Source organism: Amblyomma maculatum, chromosome 2 (assembly GCF_055883805.1).
Source record: "Amblyomma maculatum isolate TAMU_Amacu chromosome 2, ASM5588380v1, whole genome shotgun sequence".
Taxonomy (NCBI): Eukaryota; Metazoa; Arthropoda; class Arachnida; order Ixodida; family Ixodidae; genus Amblyomma; species Amblyomma maculatum.
Genome location: NC_139345.1, coordinates 186,428,371 through 186,436,260, shown reverse-complemented (window position 1 = coordinate 186,436,260; position 7,890 = coordinate 186,428,371). Strand labels below are relative to the sequence as shown.

The following is a 7,890-nucleotide window of genomic DNA, read 5'->3' as shown; positions in this document are numbered from 1 at the left end:
GCGCGCTCTCTTTCCGGGCTTCCCATCTCGACCCCCTAGATCAGGATCTCGAATTCGAACCCGCGTATTCTTTTAAAGATATTGTTCTTTACTATCAATCTTGTCATAGCCTTTACCCTCGCCCGAGTAAAGGTCTATCTAAGGCGAAGGAGCGGCTTCTACTCCGTCTGTATACCAACACTCGGCTGTGCCCGGCAGCACTAAAACATTTTAATCCCTCCTTCACGGGCAGTTGTCCGCACTGTGCGGACACATGGTGTGGGCCTGCCCATCCAACCCAGCTATTCCTGCTCACCCCAACCCCACTCGGGAGGACTGGGAGGCAACCCTGCTCGGCTGCTATGACCTGCAGGCCCAAAGGGCCTTGGTTGAACGCGCCCGGGCAGCGGCCGACGCCACTGGGGTCCCGTACTAGGGACCCCACCCAGTATCTGTAAGGGCTGATAGTCAAAGATCCGGCCCATGCGTACATCCACCCCTTTTAAATGAATAAACATTTTTCACCACCACCACATCCTTACGAACGGAGGAGGAGAAGGAGCAAAGGCGGAGAGGATGAGCAGCAAAGAAAGTCGATTTGCTACCCGGAGCTGTGGAAAAAGGGATAAAGGGATATAACGTGGTCGGCGTCCCTAGTCTGGGACACCGCATTAGAAGGCCTCGTCTCGCGCCCGTTTCACCAGAGCCCGTTAAGACTCCAGTGTGGAGCAGTTGAGGAGGGCACTCTCCCATGCCTCTCGGGAAGGGGTAGGCGAAGGGAGGTGGTGAGGATTTCGAGTACATGCCCACACCATGTGAAAGATATCACAACTCTCTCCACAGTGTGGACATCGCCCATCCGTGTTAGGATCATAATGCTTTAAGATTGCAGGACACAGTGGAATGCCACTTTGAAGGCGCCTTAAAGTTTGTTTCTCTGCCTTACTCAGCTCTTTCGCAGGAGCCGGGAAAAGGTGGTGGCTGTCGCTATAATGCTTCATGATTTCTTTGAACTGCAGAAACGTCTGGGTTGTCTCCGAGCCAGAAGAGCTTTAATGAGTATGCGCTCGGGCAGCCGCGTTAGCGGTTTCGTTACCTAGTAAGCCCCGGTGGTCAGGAGCCCAAATTATTTTCTTTGATGTTGGAGCTGTGGCAGACCGCCTTAGAATTCGACTCGCTAAAGGGGAAATCTCCCATGCCAAGTAATGATCACACGCTTTTCGGGAGTCCGTTATGATCCTCTTTGAATTGGGGTCTTCAGCAGCAAGCGCTATCGCTACTTCCTCGGCTCGCGATGAATTGCACTCGGAAGGAGAGTCCATCAACGTGCCTTTCCTGGTGAGCAGCATAGGCCGCGTAAAATCCAGTTGGCGACAGCCCTGCTATGTCTACATAATATACATCGGGTCGGGAGCCGTACCGCCCCTCGAGCGCCAAAGCCCGCGCTTACCGTCTGCTTTCGTGCGTGTCGGTGTCCATGTTAAGGGGTAGCGAAGATACCTAGAGCATATGGCGCCACAGATCCGGGATACGCTTCGACTCCTCTGGAATGCAATCATTTTGGATGCGAAAGCGGTTTAGTAGGCGGTGCCCGGGTGCCGTCTGCGTGAGCCGCATGTACCGGTTCACGAAATGGGCCTCCCGCAGCTCCTGATAGGAGTTGAGCACCACCAACACCTTGAGTTTGGCGTCAGATGTAGACACCTGGAGATCTAGGGCTCGCTTAGCTGCCTTGCGAATGATGGCCTCTATTGGCTCATCGTGTTGCTTAGTATAGTGCGAAGGTATGGCACGGCGTAAATAATCAGGCTAGTCACGAAAACATGGATGAGCTGAAGCGCGTCCCTTCCCCGCAGACCGACCCGTTTGTTGGAGACTCGGTGAATCATGCGGCCTACCTGTTCGCCTACCTTCTTGAGTTTTGCAATAGTGGAGTCTGGTCTGAGCCTGTGGTGAATGAACAGGACCAGAACGCGGAACTCCTCCACCGCTTTGATAGGACCTCCCGGCAGAGATGTGCATTGCTGTGTTATTATTTGGGTTCGCTCTGACATGCAGAAGCTCTGACATGCAGAAGCTGGAGCGCATTGGTGCGCATTGGAGCGCACAGTCGATAGCATACGCATAGACTATGGAAGCGGGCCGCTGAAGGCGGTCCTCCATTTCCCCAATGTTCCCCTCGGTAGTCCAGATAGCAACGTCATCTGCATATAATGCATGATGAATTCTTTCCACCCGGGCCAGTTGGCTTGGCAGGCGCATCACAGCTATCACAGTTTCCATGATGTAAGAGACATACTCAGCGTCCTCAATCTAAAGAAAGGTCTCGCGTTTAGAAAGGAAATCTCTTACATTCGTGTAGGCCCTAGCCCCGCCATCGGTTGAGCTCAAATTGACCAGGACGCTACTGTGTTTAACATGGTCAAAAGCCCTCTTCAGATCAATGGCGAGGACGGATTTATCATTACATTGCATAGCTGTTGGTTGTATTACGTCTCTGTGTAACTGGAGGAGGACATATGCGGGAGAAACCCGAACATAGTGGCTGCCGAAAATTCATTGACCTCCAGGTATGGAGACAGGCGATACTGTGCCAGCGTCTCCATAAGTTTGCCCACACATGAGGTCAGTGATATGGGTCTGGTTGTCCGTATTCACGGCCTTGCTTGCTTTAGAGATGAACGTCACAAGTGACGTTTTCCATTCGCGAGGGAGTGGACGCCCATCCCAGATTTGGTTCATGTATTCTAACTAATGACCCAGCTCTCAGATTCAAATTGGATAGTACGCTGCGATGTTGCAGCTAATCAGATGAGGTCGAAGGGCACATGGCGTCTCCTTCGCTGTCTTAAAGGGGCCCACAAACACCACCCGAGCATTGCTCGCTAACTATCTCTGTCGCTAGGTTATGCTGCGATACACATCTGAGCATAATAAAACACGTCTACGCGAAGCACAGGTCCCGCAATCCTATTCGAAAGATGGCGCGCTCTTTCCTTCCACTTTTGCGGTCCCCCGTCGCCTCCGTGCAACGCGTCTACGTACACGCGTTTTCGAATGACTATTGGTCTGCTTCTTTGCGACGTCACGCATCCATAAAGCTACCACTCATGCCAAAATAATTGCAATACGGTTAACTTTTAGTTAAGAAAATTAGAATGTTTTTTAGACAGAAACATTTTTTGAAAGTTTTTTTCCTTGCACTTCCGGTGTCACGCGGTGACCGCGGTAACCACGGTAACTACGGCGCGGTTGCGCGCGGCGACCCCGTTTCAGTTCCCTGCGGGGCGCTTTCCACCTGTGTATGTTCTCGTTTCTTGTGTCTCCTATGCGAAATGGACTTCGAAATCGGCTTACCGGTCTCCAGCATTAGGTCGGTGCCTTAAATGCCGTGCCCCAGTGCACCGCGCCGTACGTATTGCAGCAAAATTTCGGAGGCAACCGCTGCGTTCTCGTGTCCACCAAACCAAAATACGCACCTCGGATCGAGTCAAGGCGACAACATACGCTGGTAAGGAATGTGTTTACTAGCCTGAATATAGCGCACAGATAAACGACCGTTTCACGGGTGCAATGAGTTAGTGATTGATGTGATGTATCAATACTATGGCGGCTTTTAAAATCTACCGCTTTAACTGTTGACTTGATTGCATCAGACTTGTTTTGTCGCGTAGTAAGTTTGTAGCGTATTAACTTTTGTCGTATAGTAAATTAGCTAAGAAAGCTGTACCTACCTGGCTCGGCCGTGCGCGATGCGCGAACCCGTGGTATCATATGCCGGCGTTGGCAGCTTTCGGCCCCTGATACTGGCGCAGATTGCGGGTTCGCCTTGTACGCACCAGCAACGAATTAAGCACCCTTACCTAACTTACTGCGAGCAAATAAAAGTTACCGCAATATTAAAGCTCCGTGTGCAGTTTCACCACAAACCACTGAGCGGTTAGGCCGGAGAGATACAAGACGTCGCGGTAAACACGTATTAGGATTCGCATGCTGTATCTGCCCCTTGCAAGAATTCACATGACGTGCAGTAATGAAGAGGCACTGAAGAAACAAAGAAAACAGCTTTATTTCGAGTGAAGGCCTACAGCATTGCTCTAGATAAGTCCTAGAGCATATTCTATTATGTCCTAAGGAAGTAAACAATTGACGTTATTAAAAAAAATTATCTGCGGCGAAGCGCTGTGCTTTCTTAGTCGCTCAGCAGTATAAATTACTGCTAAGAACACAGTATTATTTCGCGCACATAATAATAATCAGCGCATTTACACTGTTGTCTTGTAAACTGTGCAGCTTAACGGACGGGGAACAGCGAGCCCGTGAAAAGAGAGATGTGACATGCTCTCTTGTGAAGTCGGCTCAATTTAATTACTACCATTTACTTCCAGCTTGACCTCAAGGAGCTGAACAACTCTGATCGGCATAATTATTCGCTATCTAGTTTTACACACACCCTGAACCTACAACTGCTCTGTGTTTCCTACTTTTTGTTTCAAGCGGCAGCTTTGATGCAATACTTGAAGGGCCTGCGAGCGGTCGCACACCATGTGGAGTTGCCGCGATAAGCAAACAGCAACATGTTTTGTGTGCACGTTTTCTTGACTGCAGCCAGAAGCGAAACACAGAGACATGGGTACAAGACTGCACTCACTACAACAAAAAAAGTCATATGAAACTGCGCTCCAGCTATTGTTAGTCGCCGCAAACATATTGAAACAATGTTTTTGGCTCCAGCGGCCAATGCTGTACCTCACTGATACTAGTCTGTTGAGCATTTGGGTTAAGTATACTGACAGTTGTGCTGTGCAATTGAAAAGTCATGATGAAGCACAAATCTGTGCCTGTTTGTAGTTCTTCTTTTGACGGTCTTTCATAGGCATCAGTCATAAGGTGGCGCCCTGAAGCTATGCTTGCAGCTGTGTCTCTGTGTGAAGAGCCCTGAGACCGTTTCTCCGCATCCTGGAGGAGCCTCTGGACGTACGCTGCGTGAAATAGTCATCGTGATCACAGCAGTTCACTTAGTGTTTTGTGTAATAATATAAGTAGAACAAAGTTTTAACTTACAAAAAGTATGCTCCATTTTCACTAGAGCGGCACTGAAATGTCCTTTTTCTGATTTTGCCATTTTCGCTTTTCAGCCGTCCTCTACTTTCTTTTTCTGTGCCTGGAGCTTAGAAGAATTTTCATTGAAGTAAATAACAGCCAGATGTGACCTAAAAAGAAGGTAAATATGAATGAATTTCTCATACTTTGGAAAAAATCTGTTTCTTGTTGCCTACTAGCAAAATTATGCTAAGTAGAGGCTACTATAAGAAACCATTATGCATTATATTCACAGCACTGCAGCAGAGATTGCTTATGTTTTAGCTTCTATATCTAGCGCCTTTATATCAAATTAAGAATGTGATGCAATGATCTTCAAGCAGCAAAATGAATGTATGGCATGGGCTATAAAACTTCATATCGTGGATCACCCGTGTTCTCCCTGCTGTTGTATTCTAGCGATCATCATTAGTCCAAGTTATCAAGTGAACCTTGAGCATCCTTTCAGTTTCAATACATTAGCTTCGGGACATTCGAGACGGTTCTAGAGGGGTTGGAAACTTGCGCTGATAACTTCCAGTTCTTTAAAAACTACCTTTGTCTTGGGACTGCACTAAGATGAGTAGCACAAAAGAGAGACGAGGTGTTTTTCCAGCCAGCCCTCCTTGCTTGCCGTCAACTTTGTGTCATTGCAGTGTCTCAGCTGATGTCATTTCTGTCTGTATGTATTCCTTGTGCACTGTCCTTTATCTCATCCCATCTGCCTGATATAACAGCAATCACTTTGAATGAGGACTCTTGGTGGTCTGTGCTGTACGTCTATAGCCTTCTGTCTCACTTTTTCCAAGCAAGGGGATTACAGAATGGCTAGCGTTACCATTCTACCAAATATGTTTTTACCATATTATATGAAGCATCCTTGAATGTCAGAAGTGTGCACTGCAGTCTCCTCCAAATGTATGATAACTACCTTTGACATAGCAGTGTTCCAAGTTTCGAAAAGAAAGACACAAGATAAGTTAAGCTAATTTTACAGCAGTATATTTACTATCAGGATGGAAGGGTTGTGGCAGCTGGCTGATAAGGTGCATTGAGTGCCTACTTTATGCAGAAGTTGGGACTGAGTTAAGTGGTGGGCACTTTTTTTTGGTAGATGTCAGGGTCGACTCCTGTGAATCGCAATTGTAGGGTCTCGTTTTACCTGGCCTGATAACATGACAGCTCCAGATCAAGCACTGCGCTAAGGAGACTGAAATCAAGGCCAACTTCCATAAAAAGAAGGCGCCAAATGCGTCCAGTAACACAGCAGCTTCCCCCTCCTCACATTAAAAAATACAAAAAAAAAACCTTTGAACTCTTTTTCTCAAAACCTCAGCACTAGACCATGAGAAAGACTGTTTTGAGGTGCTTGAAATTGGTCACAAAGCAATTTTTCAGCCCTCCAGGGCTATTCCATAGCACGAACTAAAAGCGATCTGCTTAGTTACAAGTTCCAATGGGCTGCTTAGCAAGTTGAAGAATCAAAAGGAGCAAAAGGAAATGGAGCAAATTATATGAACTTCTGTTTTTCTTTTTCGCACTCTGTTCTATTTCCTTTGGTCTCTGTTCCTTTTATAATGACAGTATTATGTACATATATTAAAAGCTTGATGCAAGGACTTATTGTTTGCACATGCCATGCAGAAAAGTTGGACTACATAGTCACACTGGAGTGAAAAATAATATCTTAGTCTCCTCTTTCATTCAACAAACCTTACTTGCATCCCACCATCCGAGTATGCAATTGATTTGGGAGCAAACCTGACGACAAAGTTGTGAAAAGATTCAAGGGAAGATGTTTGGCCTTTGGGAGACGGTTGTTGAGTGTCAATTAAAAACCGGGAGTTCTTCAGAATGGAGTTCAGCTTCTTGAAAGCACATGAATCTGTTAAAAATATATACATAAAAGATATATGTAAATATTTGGCTCATGAGTTGCAGTGTTGGTGTGTGATCTAGTCAATCGTAAATGCTGAACCTGCTTACAGCTGCTGCATTGCAGATGAAAACAGCTTTAGCATCATATTCATAAAAAGACTCCAGGTCTTGTACTACCATATTACGGTGAAAAGAAATCTAAGTGATGTTGTCGAGCAAACATGCTACACTTTGTTTTCTTCAAAATTGTCAGTATAGGACAGTATGGGAAATCCTATTGTATTTGTGTTCCATACTGGCATGTATAACCAAGCAGCCTCAGTATTAAAATATCTTGCAGTCTCAGCACTCACATTTACATTATTTTGTTTCTTCACTTCATTAGGGGTTTCATTCTCGGCTATGTCATATGTGAACTTGCTGTTATGTGCGGATGTGTACAGTTTTTTCCGTGAAGTTCTATTTGCATTACCTATCTCTTAAATTTAACATTGGTTGACAAATGCCACAAGTGTGAGCCGTGCGCCTTCCAAACAAAATCAAAGTGAAAACTTTTCAAAAAAACCTATACAAAACAGATTACCTCTGCTCATCCATTGCCTGTTTGCAAAGAGCTAATGCAGGCATTTGCTGTATGGTCTATCATGGCCATCACGCTTATCGCATATGTGGTTCAACAGGCTGCACTACATGCTGATGATCAGGTCGGCAGCAACATAGACTTGTGATTGTCTGGATCCATGGTTCTATTGCTTCACAGCCCTTTGACCTGCTCACAGCTTCCAACTTCCTAAATGCAGTATAGAATAATGTTATTACCATGTATTCGCCCTAATTATTAAAGCAAGCAAATCCATGCATGTTTAGTAATGCGCCAAGCATCAAAGTAGTGCTGTATGGGCGATTTGCTGCTCTTGCAATTTGTCCGGATAGCTGGGTGGCGGTCTGTAG

At 46.2% G+C, this 7,890-nt stretch overlaps 1 pseudogene; it reads right to left on the bottom strand.

The window, feature by feature from the left end:
* Positions 1-632: 632 nt before the first annotated feature.
* Positions 633-7,890, bottom strand: part of LOC146200613 (uncharacterized) — a 28,287-nt pseudogene continuing 21,029 nt past the window's right edge.